General features: G+C 42.5%; 1 protein-coding gene across 4 annotated transcripts in view; it reads left to right on the top strand.

The window, feature by feature from the left end:
* Window positions 1–20646, top strand: part of PLCE1 (phospholipase C epsilon 1) — a 284075-nt gene that overhangs the window by 128976 nt on the left and 134453 nt on the right. The window lies entirely within an intron of this gene.

The following is a 20646-nucleotide window of genomic DNA, read 5'->3' as shown; positions in this document are numbered from 1 at the left end:
CAAACTCAAAACCCACAATTATGCAGCTGGGTAGTTTCTCCTAGCAATAACCCATGAGAGGTGTCAATTATTCTGACAAGTAAGTAAATATGCTTGTGTTGAAAATCAGCTTGGAAACATAATGAAACACAGACATTCACATATAGAACAAATAGATTTCTGCTGACGACAAGAAGAGAAAAGTCCATTCTTCAATGTGTCCCATTGTAAAGACACAGAAAGGCAGGTGCAGAGCGGAGAAATGAAAGCCCGTGGAAAATAGGGTCCCCGAGCATCCAAACTTCCCCGTGACTTCCCACGATACATAGACAAGCAGGGACGAAACGGCAGTGCACTGGAGAACCTCTGAGACTTGCTCACCACACAGCTGTCACACACTGCCTGGCAGCCTTCCCTGGCAGGAAGCTACCAACTAGACAGTGAGCATGCAAGGTTGTGTTCCATTGCCCGGGGGCTGCCAAGAGCTCCATCTGACATCCGGCTGCTCGGTCACAGAGAGTAGACACTGTCCCTCTACAGTGAGCCCTCAGACCAGGGCTAGCCGGCCAGTGACCTCGCTACTTGATCTTCAGCCTCCTGGTTCTACCCTCACATTCACCCTCAGCAGGCCTCAGAGGAGCACCCCTTCAGCCTCCAGGGATGCTATATTGAGTGGCAATGTTGCATCGTTTTCTGCTATCACCTTAACATGTGGGGATTGCTTTCAAATGAGTAATAGAAGGAAAACGCACAATGTGGGAATACTAGTCTGAAACAGTAACATGGAGAAAGTTGGTGCTAGCTATACATCCCTACTCTCATGGAACTTACATTGTCTACACAGTAAGGAATACCACCACTACCACCAGCAGCAGCAGCAGGAGCAGCAGCAGCAGGAGCAGCAGCACAGGATTGAAGTTTTCTGTACTCTGATGTGCCCCCTGCCCTGTCCAGACACTAGCAGGACAACATTTTCCATGGTTTGTTCCCAAGACATTGAACCGAGCCAAGATTAGCATGTGGAATTGGCATGGTTTCCATGCTTGTGACTGCATGACAGGGCCTCATGAGAGATCACCGACACACGCTTACCACATACCCATGCTGTACCCCATAGACTGAAGGTGTTATGGAAGGAAGATGCCACTGAAGTGTTGCCAGTCAGCTTGCTTGCTGTATAATTAACAAGGAGGCAAGATTTGTGTCCATGAAATAAGTAAAGAATAACATGTAACTGTGGCAAGTTGAGTGTCATATAAGGAATGTAAAATACTCAAAGTGTTTAATGGGTGGAGATGAAGTTATATCTGACAAATGACTCAGCTTGAGATAAAAGCAAAGTCAATACATGCTACCCTCTTTCTTCTTCCAGAATACACAGGGTCCCAACTAAGGCTCCTGTAGACCTGTGAAAGTAAAAACCCCTACTGCTGTGATTGTAACTTGATTTTGATTGCTGTTGTACTTCTTTGTTTGAAATAGCGTCTCATACCGCATCTCCCCCTGGAGTCACACAAGACCATCAGCTAATATGACAACTTTCAGTTGGCGTCTTAAGCAGGAGTTGGAGTTTAGTTTTCAGTTTGTAGCCTCTTAAAGGTTCCTAATAACTGTCAAATTAGTTCTTGCTGAATAGTACCATTTGCTGGTTGATTTTTGCTCTGGGCTTACTTCTGTTATTTCTAGTTTGTCAGCTTGGAGACTAATTTCAACTCCGTTGCTCTCTTCCATTAGGGCTTGCAAAGTTTCAAAATATCTTTATACATATATATGTGTATATATATATATGTTTCTTCAGTATGCAGTGGAAAACATGACCCCAAAAATGGATCTTTTATCATACACACACACACACACACACACACACACACACACACACACACACACAAATCTATTTGGTCTGCAGCTTTCAAGTTTGAATCGCTAATGAAAGGCTGATCAAAAAGATTCTCGCATAGTGGCACCTAGGAGGCTGAGGCATGAGGATAAGTGGGTGGAGACCAGGCTCAGGTCCATACAAGACCGTGTCTAAAGGAAACCAAGACAGCAGAAGACGCTTGTAAAGAGTGTACAACACTCAGTCATAGGCCATGTTGTAGAAGTTTATTTCTCAGGAGTTATGTGGACCTCTGGACACTTTGGAGAAGTGGCACTAAGTGTGGTTTAGTTCCTAGTCTTTGGTTCTCAGAATCTCTTCAACCTGTGCGCAGCGGAAATCTACACACTCTCTTTCCGGATACTGGAAGTTGGTCTTCAGCAGGGTGTGGGGCGGGAAACACTAGAAGTGGGCTAAAGGGCATTTCCTGTCAAGAAGAAATTATTTTCATTAGCGATGAGTAAAGAGTTAAGACTTTGGCTGGACTTTGAGAAGAGCTTTCAGCCAGTTCTGAAATGTTACAAGGTGGCAGCTCTCTTCTCTTGCTAATGGTCAGTTGCTCATACCTGGATGGAAGAACCAGAAAATTTCCCAGTTACTTTTTTAAAAAAACGGGACAAACTGGGAGAGATGGAAAAGCACAAGCTCTTTTCCCCAGAGAGAAAAGGGAAGGAAGAGGGTCAAAGGACAGCCTCTCCAAGGGCGAGTGCATGTTTGAAGTCTGTGAAAATGAACTAGGGGAGGTAGAAACCAAAAGAGATACAGAAAATTCCACTTGTAAGAGGCTCACAGTCTTGGTGGTGAACGCAGGAAGTGGAATGGCTGCTGTAGAAGGTGGGGTAACGGGGACCGTGGAGTTAGTGGGCACAGGGTCAGTTTTCCAAGAGGACAGCTCTGGAGATGGGTAGGGACACAGCTAGGTGAATGTACTTAATCCTGTGAACTCCATTCAAAAATGCTAGGCAGGACCCTTTAATGCTTTGCATACTTTACCGCAACTAAAGAGGGAAACTGAGGTGGAGCTGGGGAAGGAAGACTCAGGAGTTTACAAAGATCTGAGGAATCTGCCTCCTGGACGTGGCTTCGGTTATAAATGGAGATTGCAGGAACCTGAAGGAAAAAAATAGGTGGAGATGCTGCCCAGCAGCTTATCATCATGCCCAAGTCAGGGCTCTGGCGCCTTGCAGCTTTGCTATAGCTTATGGGATGGTCTGAAGATGACCAACAAACAGAGGGTGATCAAAGCTAGCTTTTATTTTATTTTATTTTATTTTATTTTATTTTTATCTATTGCAAATTATCTATTAAGTTGAGAGTTCCAAAAATTCAGATATTAATTATTTCTGTCTTTCTTTGTGTAAGTATATGTGTTTCTGTGTATGAGCTTATACTTATGTGTATACAGATGTGCTTGCCTGTGTGCATGTGCAGAGGCCAAAAGAAGGAATCAGATGTCCTCTTCTGTCACCCTCCACTTACTTCATGAGGCAGAGTCTTTCCCTCAGTTTGGGTCTTTTATGTTTTGGCAAGGCTGGAAACCACCAAGTCCCAGCATGTCCCCATACTCTGAAGAGCCTCAGTGACAGCAGTATCCTTGTTGCCCAGATTGCTACATGGGTGCAAGTCCTCATGATTCCACAGCATGTTAGTTGGTTTTAATGTCAACTTGCTACGTGCTTAGAGACACATGGGAAGAGGAAATCTCAACTGAGGGCATTTCCTTGATTGTTATTTGATATGGGAGAGCTCAGGCCACTGCAGAAAGTGCCACCCCTGGGAATATCCCAGGCTGAATAAGAATGCAAGCCGAGCAAGCCACAGGGAGCAAGCAAGTAAGCAGCATTCCTCCCCAGCTTTAGTTCCTGACTCCAAGTTCCTGCCTTGGCTTTCCTCAGTGATAGAGTGTGATATGGAAGTGTAAGTGAAATAAACCCTTTCCTCTGCAGATAGCTTGTGAACATGGCGCTTATCACAGTAACAGAAAGCAAACTGATCTTCAAGGTAAATGCTCTTAATTGGCAGGCCGTCTCTCCATCCTCTCAAGAGACATGTTCTGATGTAAAGCATTGATCAGCTAGGATATGCCCTTAATGGTAAGGGTGTGCTAGTTCCAGATGGACAAGTGCAGAGTCTATGCTCTTGATGGGGTGACTTTCAGTAGTTTGACAGTTAACCCCTCTCACTTCCTGTCCTTTTTGTTACTCCCCTCTCTCCACTAGCCCCATTAGAACCTTGAGGTCAACAGTGGTAATAGCAGTCAGAAGAATCACTAGCTTCAACAGACTCACAACGTAACCAAATGCAGTGGCTTCTGTGGGCACACACCTGCCATCCCAGCCCTTGAGAGCCCCAGGCAGGAGGATGGCATGTTTAAAACTAGCCTAGACAGTATTAAAAGACCTATCTCTCCCAAAGCAAAGAACAACAACAACAAAAAAAAGATCCCCACAAGATAAGGTAAAAATGGAGAAAAAGGGGTGAGGTAAGCCATAGAAATATGCGGTGTTGAGAAAGAACAGTAAAATAAAGATGTGGTGATGAGAACTTTTCGAATAAAGCAACAATTGTGTGTTCTCATGCGTGTTCATGGCATCAGTTGATAGAATAAACAGTGCCACCATTGAGATGTAACAAGAATAAATTAATAAAGGAGAAAAAAATGAAAAAAAAAAAACAGTGCCACAAGCACAACTTTTCCTCTTACATTATTAAGTAAGGTTTGTAAATGACAAGATTAAACATCACACTTTACGAGTGCAAAGTGTAGTTACTGACAATGGATAAAGAAAATGGGTACATTTACACTACTCAGCCATTGAAAACAAGGAAATCATGAAGTTTGCAGGTAAATAGATGAAACTAAAAAAGATGATCCTGAATGAGGTAACCCAGACCCAGAAAGACACACATGGTATATACTCACTTATAAGCAGATTTTAGCCGTTTAGTACAAGATAAACATACTACAATTCACAGACCTAAAAATGATAAGCAACAAGGAGGACCCAAGGGAGAATGCTTAAATATCACTCAGAAATGGAAATAGAATGGACAGAGGTAGCGGTTGAAGAGAGTAACAAGGTAGGGGACGGAGTGCAGAGAAAAATAACGGTGGAGATCAGACCTGGGGAGAGGAGGGGCAAGAGGACAGAAGGCTTGCTGAGAAAAAAGAAACTGTGGGTGGGCGAATTCTGTGACAAGCTGGAAACCTAAGTCAGGATATGCCTCTGGGAGGATATGAAGGGGACTCTAGCAGAGACTCCTAGTAGCAAGGGCCATGGAGACTGAAGAAAGCACCCTCTAACTAGACAAGACTTCTAATGCAGGGAGGAGAACACCAACCCATTCATAAAAACTTTTATCCAAAACTTACCCTACCTACAAGACATGCAGGGATAAAGATAGGGCAGATATCGAGGGAATGTCCAACCAATGCCTGGATCAACTTGAGCCTCACCCCATGGGAGAGAGCCAACCCCTGACTTGCAGACAGGAGCCTATCAGAGTTGTCCTCTGAGAGACTCCACCCAGGAGCAGTTCTAAATAGATGCTGAGACTCACACTCAAACATTAGAGAGTCTAGTGGAAAATGGAGGGAAGAATAAAAGACTTAGAAGTGACAGGAGCTTCACAAGAAGACCAATAGAGCCAACTAACCAGGACCCAGAGGGCCTGTGGAGTCTGTAGCACCAACCAAGGACCACCTCTGTCCTCTACATAGATGTAGCTGATGGGCAGCTCAGGCTTCACATGGATGCACTAGTAAGCGGAGTGGGGGTTGTCTCTGACACAGACTCTGTTGCCTGATTTTTGATCATTTTTCCCCTGGTGGAACTACCTTGCCAGGCCATAGGGAAAGGGGATGAACTCAGTCCTGATATGACTTGATGAGCTGGGGTGGGTGAGTGGGAGGGTTCCCTTTTCTGAGGAATAGGGGAGGGCATTAGAGGAGGGAGGGGGCTTCAACTAGAATACAAAGTAAGTGAATAAATAAATAAATATAAAATAAAGTATGCATGAGGAAGCAAAAGCTCCATTGTTTATTTTTAATAATTTTGCATGTGTCTGTACATATGTGTTTAACTATTCAAGTTATTGCTCATTCATAGACTGTAGATGGAACAGTGATATAAGAACAAAGCATGCCTTATAGATTCAGTCTTCTTATTTGAAAATAGAAGATATTTTGCTTCTGATAAAAACATTTGATGTATATGTATATATATAAAACTGCAATAACTACCTATATCCTATCAGGTTTTTTTTTTTCAGAAGTTAATAGCTTGGAATACTAAAACCAGAATTCATAGTAGGAAAACATGCATTTGAAGTGCATGACTATATCTCATAAGTAGCTTTGTTTATAACGGCCGTCTTACTGGACTTCCTCCTAATCAAAACAGTTAGCCCTTGCATGCCTACCAGGCTGAGAAGGTATGCACATAGCTCCAATTCCAGGATTCCTGGTTATTTAAAGAAACGTCCTGACTTATTAGCTTTGCTAACTTGAAATTATTTAGTGGATAAAAATATAGCTTAACGTGATGCTGAGTATATTTCTGTAGCAGTTAATTAATTAAGAAATACTCATTAGCTGCCCACTGCGGCCTAGAGTCGTGTCAACTACGGGAAGAATGCAGATACATGTGGACAAGTCTGCAGCTTCTAGAAGAGTGTTTCTCATTCCAGAGGAAACGCAGTGCTTGGTCTCAGGCGAGCTGAAGTAGCCCTGACCACCTAACATGAGGAAGTGCTGGGCTGCTGAACCAAAACGGGCCAATCTGTCATAGTATCAAAGTGTTTGATGGGCACATGACAAAATGCTTCTGCTGTGGGGCCCAGGTAATCAGGTGTCATTCAAAGATTTCAATCCACACATGGGATGAGCTCAGCATCTGGTCAGCCAGCTGTGATCCAGGAGTGAGTTTGTCATCATCTGTGGCCCCTAATTTGAGTGGGGAGCGGTGTTGCAGCCAACTCTTATTTCACCTTCATTTTGCCCTGAAGAAATTAGTTTATGGAAGGAAACCATTCTGTCCTGTGTCTCAGGGAAAGTGTTGACACGGGAAAGGGAGGATGGAAGGCAGTATGTCAGATAACTGAGGGCCCTTTGAGTTCTAATCCGTGAATCCAGAAAGGTGATTGGTGAGAACTCTAGTGCCCGAGCAGCACTCGGGGTTTCAAATTACAATGTCAAGTCTTGGGTACATATTCCAGAAATCCATCCACCAGAGTTACCTGAAATGCTACGCCAAGATCTAATCTAATAGTGACTAGATTCCAAGGCTTTCCCCCCACAAACCTCACTAAATATTGAAAGTGAAAACAGCTCTAAAAGATGAATTTTCACAGTTGCTAATTATTTTTTTTAAACCCACCCAGAATAAGGGAGGAGCAAACGTAATCAGATAAGGAACAGGGCAGCTGGATTGTACTGGGGGGTGGGGGTGGGGATCAAGAACTGCTTCTGAACTCGGAGCTAAAGCGAGCACGTAAGAACTGTATTTAAAGCTGAAAAGACTATCCATAGATAAAGAAGGCTAGAAAGTGAAACTTAACATAGTTGGGAGAATGGGTCAAATTTCCCATCAGAGCGCTTATGGGCCAGAAAGGCCGTTCTTACGTCATCTGTATTGATGCACTGTTTCCACGTGCACATGCGGCGCTTGGGATTTTGAAAAAAGGCCAGTGTGAAGGTTTTGATGAGTACAAGCCCCTCATTTCCGAAATGTCCGTTGTCAGCGGCTGTAACGAAGACATTTGAACTTCACATTCAAATGATGTCAGAAGAGAGGACACACAGAGGCTTTGCTGAAGAGACCTGGTGAAAGACGCTCAAACACGAGCGAGCGCTGCTCTAGGCTCTTTTGGTTCTGCTGGGAGCAGCAGTCTCTGACTTGTGCCGCTGTTGAGGTGGCATTGAATATACGCATCACTCTGTCTTAGGTTTGAGTCTTGACATCAGTTTTACTTTTCCGAACTTCAGTTTCTGCATCAGTAAAATGAAAATCAGACCAATAACGCTAGTTCTTTTCAGGACTGGGTGTGACAAGGTATACAAGGGACTTAGCGTCTGGTAAATCTTCCATCAGTCGTCACTGGTAGGGGGGTTGATGCTTCTGCCACTCTGTATTAGAGAACCCCCACCTGCCAGCCCTCTGCTAAGGTCACCCGCTCTCCCGTAAGCTCAGTCATAGTGTGGGTTTTCCTGGCTGTGGGCCCTGGCACTAGCAACTTAGAGGAATCCTAAGAGGAGGTTATCTTGTGACTTCTCACAGCCACTTGCAACTTCGGTTTTCCTTCATTTTCATGCAATTTCTGCATTTCATTCATGCATGCACTTACTAAACAATATTTATTGAGCATCTTCTCTGTGCCAAAACAACAGCAGTAAACAAGATGCGGCCTTTACTTTCAAGGACTGCACTGCAAGTGGAGGGGATGGACATATGAGAAACAAGCAGGCAGCTTTAGCATGGTTAAAGGTTGTGTTTGAAATAAGTATAGATACCCTAGGAGCATATACAGGGGGAGGGGGTCCCCCTCAGTCACAGTCATAGGGGAGGGGAGTAAGGGGAACATGGGAGGGAGGGAGGAATGGGAGGATACAAGGCATGGGATAACAATTGAGATGTAATATGAATAAATTAATAAAATATGGGGCTGGAGAGATGGCTCAGCGGTTAAGAGCACTGACTTCTCTTCCAGAGGTCATGAGTTCAATTCCCAGCAACCACATGGTGGCTCACAACCACCTATAATGTGATCTGATGTGCATTGTATACATAATAAATAAATAAATCTTTAAAAAATAAATTAATAAAATATATTTTTTAAAAAAGAAATAAGTATAGAGCCTAGGGGCATAAAGGAAAGTCCATGAACTGTCTTGAGTGAAGTGTGGAGATTCTAAAACTACTTAAGAGCCTGAGGAAATGTGAGCAGGATTTAACAAGGGGGTGGGGAGTGGAGGAAGCAACCTCTGACCTTCATTAGAAAACTCTTGTTTCTGTTTAATTCTCTACTGACCATCTCTGTTCTCACACCAGAAGAGAGTGTGCTCCATGTTCACTGCTGCTGGCACTGGGAGCTGTGCTGGCTTCTCTTTATGTCTGCTTGACACAGGCTAGGGTCGTCTAGGAAGCGGGAATCTCAATTGACAAATGCCTCTAAACAGATTGTCCTGTGTATGATTATGCCTGTGATGCATTTGGTTGATTGGCAATTGATATGCAATAGTCTATCCCAAAGCGAGGAGTGCCGCCCACGGGCGGATGGGCCTGGATGGTAAAAGAAAGCCGACTGAGCAAGCTATGAGAGTGAGCAGCATCCTTCCAGGCCCTGTGCGTCAGTTCCTTCTTCTGGGTCCTGCCTTGAGTCCTCACCCTGACTTCCCTGAGTGATCGACAGTTGTGAGGAGGAATAAACCCTTTCTTCCCCAGGTCATGGTGGTTAGCACAGCAATAAAAAACCCTCATTAAAACCGAAGCTGACTCTAAAATTGGTAGTTTCAGCAAACAAAATTTAGCATTCACATTAAAATTTGTGTTGTATATTTTAGAAAAGATAGTTTATTCACTTACAGTAAACATTAAATGAGGTTTTTTCCTACTACATGAAATTAATCCTTTTTTCAAGTTTCCAAATTATTCTAAAAGATTAGAACTCACTTTAAATGGACTGTGAAAATTCCTCTCCATGGGAACATTTATAGAACATAATGCAATATGCTTATAATCTGTTTATAATGGCAATGTGGGTCAGTAGCAGATAATTGGGAAAGAGATAAAAATCTCAAGATAGCCTGAGTCATTCTTTAAACTTCAATCAAAACTGAGTCTTAAAGAAACAATGGAGAAACCAGTAATACAGTTAAATTGAGTTGTTTGTTTTATTTAACTGAATTTTAACAGAACATATTTAACCATGTGCAGGAAAGTCTAAAATGTTTCCAACTAGAAATATATACCTACCATTTAAATCCATTTTTTAAAGTCTTCTTAACTTTGTACTCCTGACACCAAATGCTATCTTAAAATGTTTTCTACATACTAACCAATAAACAATTCCACAGAAACTTGAACAGGCATATGTTTAGCCTTTCTGAGGCTCTCTGTGTGGATGTGGTGACTGTTTCCCCCAGTTTGTACTCAGTCACACTCTTGAGTAGTAAATAAACATCTAAATACCCATCTCAAGCAGATGTTCTTGCAGATGATCTGGGACACAGAGAGAAAGAGGGTGTGGAAAAAGACACTTTGGAAACCCAAGCCCTGGACTAGTGACTGCTCAGCCTAGAACACACATGTTCTAGGCTGTACGCAAAGCCAGGAGTTGGTCCCAAGTCTGGCGGATTCTCGGTTCCATGTTCTTCACCTCTAAGATATGGCTTCTTAAATTTTTCCATGCATGACCAATGTTTGCCTGAGAAATTTTAGAAAACCGTGGATATGGAGGATATATAAAACATATATACGTATATATGGTATATATTTGATACAATTACTGATGATAAAGATTATTGCTTTAGAATAATTACTTTTAAAGATATGGTTATAAGTGTGTTAATGATGAAAGCCAATGTGTACACTAATGAGACTGATTTATTTTTATATAAAGAATTAAATATTGTCTCAGTACTTGATACTAAAGAATATAGAGAATTCTCAACATTTTTCAAAGCCAATTAGTATTTTGAGTTTTTAATTGTTAAGGCTGAAAACATGAATTTACATTAAATATATATTATAAAATAGCTAGATATGTTTAGGGCCATCTCAGAAATTGCTGGAAATTCTCCCCTAACCCCCAAGGTAAATTTTTTTCTTTTTTCTTTTTTCTTTTTTTGAGACAGAGTTTCTTTGTATAGCCCTGGCTGTCCTGAAACTCATTCTGTAGACCAGGCTGGCCTTGAACTCAGAGAACTGCTTCTGCCTCCCAGTGCTGGGATTAAAGGCGGGAACCAGCACCGCCTGGCCCAAGCTAAAATTTTAATGAAATGCACAACTACCTGTAATTCCAACTGTGTAGGAACCAATACTCCCTTGTGGCCACCTCAGGTACCACCCACATATGCACACACACTGAAAAGTTAAAGTACCAGGAGTGGGACTGATGGCTTAGCGTTAACAGCACTCACTGCTCTTCCAGGGGACCCAGGTTTGGTTCCCAGCATCCACATGGTGGTTATTTTATCACAGCAACAGGAAGCAAGACTTAGACATGCTCCGAGCCCACACTCACTGATCGCTCTGACTCCCATCAGTTTTATTGGTACCAGCTCTATTTGTATCCAGGAAGCAAATTCATTCTTAGTGGGTCAAATCCAGGACATGTGTGTTTTTCTTTGACGGCTCTGCTGTATTTTCAAAATTGGGAAACTTTTCACTAACAAGTGGCGTTCTAACTTTTCTGGCAACCCCAGGGCTTTCCTGCCTTGGCTCGGCAGGCAAGTGCTAACTGAGATATGAAACACATCAACTTTGTCCCCCTACACCTGTCGCAGCTCATTTTCACCTGCCTGGCCCTGCAGGCACCCGCATGGGTGAGTCTTATAAATTGCATCCTGTTTGTCTCTTGTCCCGTGAGGTGTCTCAGTTCAAAGACTCAGGAAGCTAGACTGGGAGTTGGGGCAAAGAGGAGACAAACCGTCAACTCTGAGGAGAAAGGTGGCAGCCGCAATCCTGATTATTCCTGCGTTAGGAGTTGGTGCCCTCAAAACGAAGACCCAAGAGTCAGTGTGAGCCCTCTTCGTTTGCATTGGCATGAAGTAGTGTTTGCAGAAAAAGGACTAGTTTAGAAAATTCAGCATCACTTGCGGGGAAGGAGGATGAGATGTAGTGAAAATAGCGTTACGTACAGTTGGTTAAGAATGGGGCATTTTTACTACAACATGGCACTGCTGTAAAACAAACAAACAAACAAACCCTCCACATCTGTGCCAAGGGATAGCATCTACCCTGAGAACGGCTATCCGAGAACCTTCTAGTGTATCTGGCTCAGCAAAGCAGCTGGGAGCAAAGCTTCCTTGGGACTGACAGAAAGCATAGATCTTGCCCAAATGTGGAAAACCTTTAGGGATGCTAAAACCATTAGGGATCCGTAACCCTGACTTGAACCAAGCAGAATAAACAAACCCCTGCCCAAATTGGAACTCACTGGGCGCCTTGCAGAGCTATCCAAGGGGAAAGGCTGGAGCCTCCAAGGTCTTTGAGCGGGTTAACAACTTGTTTCAGCCACTCAGCTCGAGTCTGGTGTGTGTGTGTGTGTGTGTGTGTGTGTGTGTGTGTGTGTGTGTGTGTGTGTGTGTTCACTCTGTCCTTGAAATGGTGAAGTATATCAGTTACCAAACCACTGATGGTTGGACCTCTTAACCAATAGCATACACTTTTTCTTTTCTTCCTGAAAAATGGGATGTTAAAACCAAGTTAGACCTGATGGAATTGTGATACAAATTCCGAGGTTGGAAAGGCTCCAGAGAGCGTTCACATTTTCCATGGATAGAGTCTTGGTACATTCCCAACCCTGATTTCTATTTTCAATATCCTTTGTTACTCTTCTCAGCTTAACAGTTCAGTTTTCTATATGCACAGCAGAGCGAAACTTTACGGCTGTCTCTCCCTAACAGCTAAGTGGTATTGTTTGCACAATCTGTTGACCCCGTTTTAAAGAAGAAGAAAAGACATGAAAACTGGGCCAGCAGTTTGGAGAGTTGTTTTATCAATAAATACACTTTAGTGCCTGCTGTGGGCTACAGACTATGTTAACTACCGTTGGGGAATAGTCTAGGGAGCTGGTTAAAAAATAATAATAATAATATAATCTCCTGATGTTCACAACCTTCCATAAGGTAGCGAGGAGACATTTAAATAGGAAAGCAAGGCCCAGAGCAGCCTGGAACTGACCCAGCTGTGGTTACAGAGCCAGCCTTCAGGAACAGGCTTGAATTATTCTAGAGCAACATCCAGCCACTACCTGCCTCTGATTTACCTGCAGGAAATGGGAATCACATAGTATAGTTATGGCAAACACCTACATATCTGCCCAGGCCCTTCTTAGCTAAGGATGAAACAGACGAGGAAGACACTCTTTTCAACTCCGGGAACTGGTCATTTACTCAACAGAAATGACTATGTGAACAAGTCACTATAGTTGTGTGATACACCAAGGCAAAGATCAGAGGTTAAGAATGTAGGGTCTAGGAGCGGGAAAGAGAGGGTAATAAAACCATGTGACATGAATGTAGAGGGGGACTATTTTGGGGGAGAGGAAGAGGGACATTGAGAGAGTAGGAGAAGGCCGGGGAGTAGGAGACAGTGGAGAAGGGGAATTAACTAGAGCAAGTATAATGGTGTGTGTGTGTATATATATTTATATACTATTAATATACTTAAATATAATGATATTATATAAATATTCAAAATGCCATGCTAGCTATTGTATGCTAACTTTAAAAATAATTTAAAATTTAACTTTTTTTTTTTTTTTTTTGGTTTTTCAAGACAGGGCCTCTCTGTGTAGCATTAGCTGTCCTGGACTCACTTTGTAGACCAGGCTGGTCTCAAACTCACAACAACCCACCTGCCTCTGCCTCCCGAGTGCTGGGATTAAAGGCATGTGCCACCACACCCGGTGTAATTTAAAATTTAAAAACAGATATTTTTGTAAGTTTGTTTTTAAATAAGCATGTGAGATACAATGAGACTCCCACATATATTCACAGAGAGCTCTGGGAAGATCACTTAATCCCTCTTCCTACATTCCATCATCTTAATCTGTAAAATGGGCCAGTGCATATATTCATCTCGGAAAGTACAATGGGATAAAATACATAAGGTATATACATTTACTAGAATATTGGCTCCCAAAGTGAATATGGAATAAAGAAGACAATCAGAAACAGCAAGAGCAAAGTTCTAGTGATAGGATAAGTCTCAGGAGAGGGGTCAGCTTTGCCAAAGGGAGGGAACACGGAGAGTCTGGGGAGGTCTCTGGAGCTGTGTTGGGGGTCATGGCAAATGTCAGGACAGGGATTTGAGACAGCAACCTTCCTGGGCCTTACCTTCTGGGTTCATTTCTCCACACCAAGACCTTCCATAAACACAGGCTATCAGCCCTGGCCAGCACCTTCCCTGCCCTTGGGCTCTCCACCTTCCCAGAAAACTCGACTGGGCGATGTCTGGCATTCTCTTTCTCCTGCCCTAGCTCAGCCCTGAGAAAGCTGGTATTCTCAGTGCAGAAATCCCCTTTCCAATGAAGAGGGCAAACGACCGGGAGGGAGAGTGGGAAGAAGGAAGGGGAAGACACGCAGACACACTGAAGCAGACATGTTCTAGAATGCCCAGAGACCAACTTATCAAAACTGGACTCACAGACCCAGCCTTGCCAGTGGAGTCTATTCCTTGGAGAGAGTAAGCTATCTGAGAAAATCTGCCTATATGTCTGCCATGTCCCTTCTAGAACCTTCTAACTTACCCCATGGAGGGCTCCAGGTCTTTGAGCCCTCTGTCTATGCCTATTCCACTCTACCGTGAAGCCCGGTAATAAGCCCAGAAGGTGACATCATCACTTTGTTGTGGATACTTTACCCACTTTACTTGACTCAGCTTTTTAACCCTTGGTCTGAGCTAATCAAGGTCACAGACTCGTAAACCCAGTTCTAACAATATACCTACCATTTATGACTTGAGCACCACGAGCCATTTACTGTTCTCAGTACCTTCTGAGCACCAACTCTCTTGTAACTGGAAATGCAGTCCTAGAGCCAGCAAGAGTCTCTGACCTCACCCAAGACATCAAGGGTCTGCCTTTTTGTTTTCTGATATAAAATCTTGTTTATACTGCTTTGTTGCACAACTGTAATCTTCTCTCCCTTGCCTATGGCACCAATCCCTCAATCTCAGTTTCATGATCCATTTTAAATTAATCCAAATCCCCTCTGCTAATGAAGTGTTTGGAGTTACTCTGTAATGCCTAGACTCTGCAGTCAACAGCTATGGCCAGGATGGAGTTCTGTTGTCCAGTAGGGGAAGCAGGTTCTGGTCAGATGGTTCCCTTCAGGTGAAAAGATCACTGAGTAACTAGATTTTATTGACTAACTATCAGAAAATATACAGTGTCCTGGTATCTTTTTTGTTTGGTTGGTTGATTGGTTAGTTGGTTCTGGTTTTTAAATACAGGGTTTCTCTGTGTAGGCTTGGCTGTCCTGGAACTCGCACCATAGATGAGGCTGGCCTTGAGCTTATAGAGATCTGCCTGCCTCTGCCTCCCAAGTGCTGGAACTAAAGGTATACACCACCACTGCCTGGCTTCCTGGCTTTTAAAATTTTTATTTACTTACTTTTTACATCTGTAAGTATAGACCAAAAGGAAATTGCCCTGAAAGAAATATGTGACCAGTGATCAATTTTGTACTTGAGCAGAATAAAGGAGCCATGTGCCTTGAGTATATTAATAAGCTGCTTTATTCTTTTCCAGCACTCAAGTGCTTAAATAAGTAAATCGTAACATGTGCCCAGCATACAGGACCACCTTCCTGGAGTTCTCAGGGAAGCATGCAGGCCTTCCATTGTTAGCCTGGTCATTGTGCTATTCCAGGCATGTTCTGCAAGATTCTCAGAACAACCTAGTGAGTCACATTTCAAAAATGTGACTAAAACTAAAACTTCAACACCTTAAGTTGGAATCTCTAAAACACTAGTTATATAAAGAGAGACTGGGAAAAAGGAAAAAAAAAACTAATATCTTTAAGACCTGTTACTCAAAGTTATTCTCTTCTTGCTCCAAACTGGATTGCTCCAGTCCACCAACTGAAGCCCCTGGGGTTAGGCTGAGTAGATGGCCGTATTTTGGCATGTTTGGGGCATGCTATTGGATGACTGTGTATGATGTCTCCCACCCTCAACTACAGAAGTACAGCCATGGATAGAGTAATCTGGCAGAGAAGAATCAGCCAATATGGCTGCCATGTCATTTTTCCAGAACCTTCCAATTTACCCCATGGAGGGCTCCAGGTCTTTGATCCATTTGACTGTGTCTAGTCTACTCTACACAGACACACAGAAGAAGCATTGCTAGGTGTGAAGGAATGTTGACTTGTATCATTCTCCTGGTGATGTTTGTACTTTTAGCTAGGAGTCACAGGAACTTTCCAGATAAATGTCCCTGCCCAAAGCGCTTGATTGCAAGGGTAAGGAACTAGGGAATGACCAAGCAGGGTTTGAACTTGGGTCCACCCCACTTTAGAGCCCACACTGTTGAGCATTTTTTTTTTTTGCTTGATATGGAGCCCTGGGAAGGCACTGGTAGAAGGAGGCATCTGTAGTGATCAGAGGTGCCAGGACTCTTGGGCCTTCAGCCCTGGCTTGCACAGTGAGCAGCGGCAGCCGTCCAGTGGAGATTCACAGACAGCAGATGCTGACAACCTGGACTGTCCACATCCAGCTGGAGGAGCCAACGCTGATCTTATGTGTGCTGCTCAAACCTCAAAGAAAGAAGCCAGCAGCTGTCTTTTCAGATCCGATGGCTGTTTTATACCAAATCAGAAAAACACTGACCCCAGGAAGGAAGTGTGAGGTCTCTCTCAGACTTTGTATAAATGGTGTTGTTTTCTTTACGCAGCTCACTGGGCTGGCTTCCATCCTCCTCCTGCCATCAAGGCTATCATCTAGCAGGGCCAAAAGGCCTTTCTGAGGCCTTACACTTTGCTCTAACGTGAACTTTATAAATATTCCCCTTGTTTTTTCATAGCCCAGAACAATCAGAGACGGATGTAAACACATGCAGGTGGAAGTTAGAGGAAAGGAAAGAACCAGCCCCTGAGACATGAAGAAGAAATAAGAAATGCCTCTGGGACTTGGGATCTGAGAAGATGAAGCTGTTGGTTTTATTTTATGAATGAAACCTAGATGTGGTTTGTCTGTCTTCACTTTGAGAGGCTGGAATATCCAGGTTTGATCACAGCAAGAATCTCAAAGTCAGACTTGTATATTTGTAAGCCCTCTGCTTAGCTGTGCTGGTTGCAGCTTATGGCGAGACTTCTTAATATAAAATGATGATGAATGAAGGACTGAGAGCTGTGAATTCAGGATGAGGAGCTGTAAAGAGGCCCAGAAAGTTTTATCGTGGCTGCAGAGTTAATTAGGAGTCACAGTAATGTAGTAACCTGAACCAGGACTCAAGCAAAGCCCCTGGCGGTAGGCATGAAGTTGTAGAGCCCCAAGCCTCCTCCACACAACCCTATGATAATCCTAATGCGTCCAGCTTGAGCTTCCCAAATGTATCCCTGGCCACTTTGCACAGCCATTCTTTTTCCATTAAAGTTGAGTTTGGCTTTGTCAGTAAAAACTTTTGCTTAAATCATCAAACATAGTCAAAAACATGCTGGCTGCATAATTAAATATAAAATCTTCCTTGTCTGTTATTAAAACATTTATATTCAGAGATTGAGGGAATGTCTAACCAATGCCTTACCCAACCTGAGACTCACCCCATGGGAGAGAGTCAACCCCTGACATTATTAACAATATTCTGCTATGCTTGCAGACAGGACCCTAGCACTGCTGCTGTCTTCTGTGAGGTTCCATCCTGCTGTAAATGCTGCAAATGCTAAGACTTAGCAAATGCTAGGATTCACAGCCAAACATTGGGCAAAGCATAGGAAGTCTTGTGGAAAGGTGGGGGGAAGGACAGAAGGAACTGAAAGGGACAGGAACACCACAAGACCAACAGAGCTAACTAATCAGGGCCCAGAGGAGCTTGCACCAGCCAAGGACCATGTATGGACTGCACCTAGGCCTTATACACAGATGTAGCTGATAGGCAGCTCAGCCTTCATGTGGGTCCTCTAGTAAGGGGAGTGGGGGACTGTCTCTGACTCTATTGCCTGCTTTTTGATCACTTCCCCCTGCCAGGACTGCCTAGCAAGGCCACAGGGGAAGAAGATGTATTCAGTCCTGTTGGGACTTGATGTGCTGGGGAGGGGCTTGATGTAATGTGGCTCCCCTTTTCCAAGGAGGGGGAAAGGGGAAAGAGGGAGGGAGGGAGGGAGGGAGGAAAGGAGGGACTGGAAAGAGGAGCTACGATTGGACTATAAAGTGACTGAATAAATAAATAAATAATAAAGAAAACATTTACATTATTTACATTATCTGGGTTGAATTCACATAGTATACACTTGATGCATACATGATGTGTAATAACACCAGGTTAGTAAGTGGCATGCAAGTCTTGTGTCCTTTTGTAGTTTTGGTCCCATTTCTGTTCAAAAGGAGAAATGACAATCTTGAGTTTGCAAGTAAGTAAAATTCTGGTGCCCAAACCACAAGAAATGGTTAAGCTCATGGGCTTTGGAGCCACCAACATCTAGCTCAGAATTCAAGTGCCTCTTCCGTAAGTACTGACTTATAGGTATTTGGACAACTGGGTTGTCGTTTCTGAGTTTGCTCATCTATAAAATGGAATCGTAATAGATGAAGATGCCTTAGTTTGTTTATTTGCTTTTTAAAAGTAATGTTGCTTAGTGTTTAACTAAGTGGAAGGCTTTCAAGTGTCAATAAGTGCTATGTTATCAGCACATGACTTACTGTGTTATCAGTTAGTGCTGCCTTCTACGGGAAAGCAAAGTCTCCAGGTCAAAATGCATTTTTCTCATTAAGTAACTTATGACCCATCCAAAGTCTGGTACATATGATTTCTACAACAATATGGTTGTTCTGCATCAGAAATAATAATCATACTCTACTTCTTACTCTGTAGAGCTATTTTAACTGATACTCAGTGTCACAGGTTGAAAACATGAGTATAATCAGAATGATGATAAAGAGGGGTTTTTTGCATTAATATAAAGATATATATATATAATGTGTTTTTCAAAAATTATATATTTTTTCAAAATGCCAGATTGTGATTTAAAGACATGCTTATAGTTACATCTTGTTATCTCGTTTTACCCTCTTTTCTCGTCAAAAATCGAGGCTAAGTTGGAGCCAAAATTGCAACTAGACAATAAGAGTTCTTCTTAGATTGAAATTAAACATAGTATTGTCGGATCAAAATGAGTGTAAACTTAAGCATGAAATCCAGTTCATTTAGCATATTTATCAGCAAAATAATAGACAACCTCACAGTCACTTCAATAGGCACAGAAGAAGCATCTGGCAAACTCCAACATTCCTTCATTATATATATATGCAAAGAATGAAATGCCACAACAAAAATAATAGTAGAAATTTTAGTGGGTGGATATTGACCATTTTAGGTCTGTCCTATTTGTCTTTATATTTTCTATAGCCACATGTATCTTTGGTAAGCAGGTACAATAATGTGTTTCCTTGATCCCTTGATAGGAACACTGTTCCATTGTTTTCTCTTAGGGTTTTTAGTCTCATAGATGGTTTTATCTAACCACGTTTTAACTCTCAACCAGGGGAGGCTGCGAATGAACCAGGCACCTACATTGTTAGATTGATTTTCTCACTCTAAAACCAATAGCAATAAGCAAAGGAAAAAACTTGCACCAATTTGCTAACCTTTCCTAAGCCTATCACTTCCCCCATTGAAGCAATTTTCAGCTCTGCCTGAGAGTTAGTGTTTTTAAGCCAGTTTTGAGTCTTTTATAAGAAATCGATGCCCTTAGCTCTGTGCCTGTTTTATATAATTGGAAATGCACCATTCGATATGTTCCTGAAATTTAGCTTTTTAAAATAAAGCAACTGTTCACAAAATTCACTCAAATTTTTCAAAGTTAAAAATAGAATCTATTCAAGAAGTTGTCCCTTCTTTCATCCCTAAGTAAATCACTTTTCAAAAGCAATATGTAGTCATTCATTTAATGTATGCCTGTTTTGCCAGCCTGCGTTCTCTGCTTCATGTGTGTGCCTAGTGCCTGGGAAGGTCAGAAGAGGACTCCTGATCCCCTGGCACTGGAGTTACAGACTGTTGTAGGCTTCCATGTGGGGGTTGGGAACTGAGCCTAGGTCCTCTGAAATAGGAACAGATGCTTTTCGTGGCTACACCATCTCTCCATCTCAAGAAATTCTTTTTGGAAAAAATATGAACACCCCAAAAACTGAGCCAGTTTTTTGATCAAGAGAATATTGGAGTTTTGTTCTCTGGATAAATTTTCCAGAAAGTTTTTAAATGTGTTTTAAAAATACTATTATTTGTACATTATAAAAAACTAAGCAAAACAGAACTGTGTGTACTGGACAGAGATGAAAACATAGGCATACCAGTACAAACCAGCCTGCCCCGGAATGGCGTCATGTTTATTGTTCTATCTTTACTTTTTTCAAACTCGTGAAAAAAATCAGTTTCAGTACAGATTATCTTACTTTAGTCTATATTTTTTGCAAGATTATCTGTTTGGTGAAATAGTAGACTCAGAATGGCCAGAGATACGTGCTTTCAATCTTGACTTGTCTTCTAAGCCATGCATGGCTCTCCAGCCTCCACAGAGTGGGGATGAAAGAGGTTCAGAAGGAAAGCCATAAACATCTGATGTCCTTTAAAGTTATAGTTGGAAATCAGAGAGAGAGAGAGAGAGAGAGGCATTCTAAGTTCAGATTCCATAAGGAGAAATTGAACTCTCCAACCACACTCCTTACCCAGAAAAGGAAAGGTGTGTGTATATCAAAACTCCACCCCATGCAAAACTCCTCTGCAAAAGATTTCTCAAAATGCCTGGTGTGAAAATGGGTCTGTTTTTATAGTCAGAACAAGGTTGAAATCCTAGTCCCATCTTTTTGGAGCACTCTTACCTTTAAGAAAATGGCTTAGCATTTCCCACCTCT

This window comes from Acomys minous (genome assembly GCF_964271855.1).
Source record: "Acomys minous genome assembly, chromosome: 2".
NCBI lineage: Eukaryota > Metazoa > Chordata > Mammalia > Rodentia > Muridae > Acomys > Acomys minous.
The sequence above is the reverse complement of the archived record's forward strand: the minus strand, read 5'-3'. Positions and strand labels throughout refer to the sequence as shown.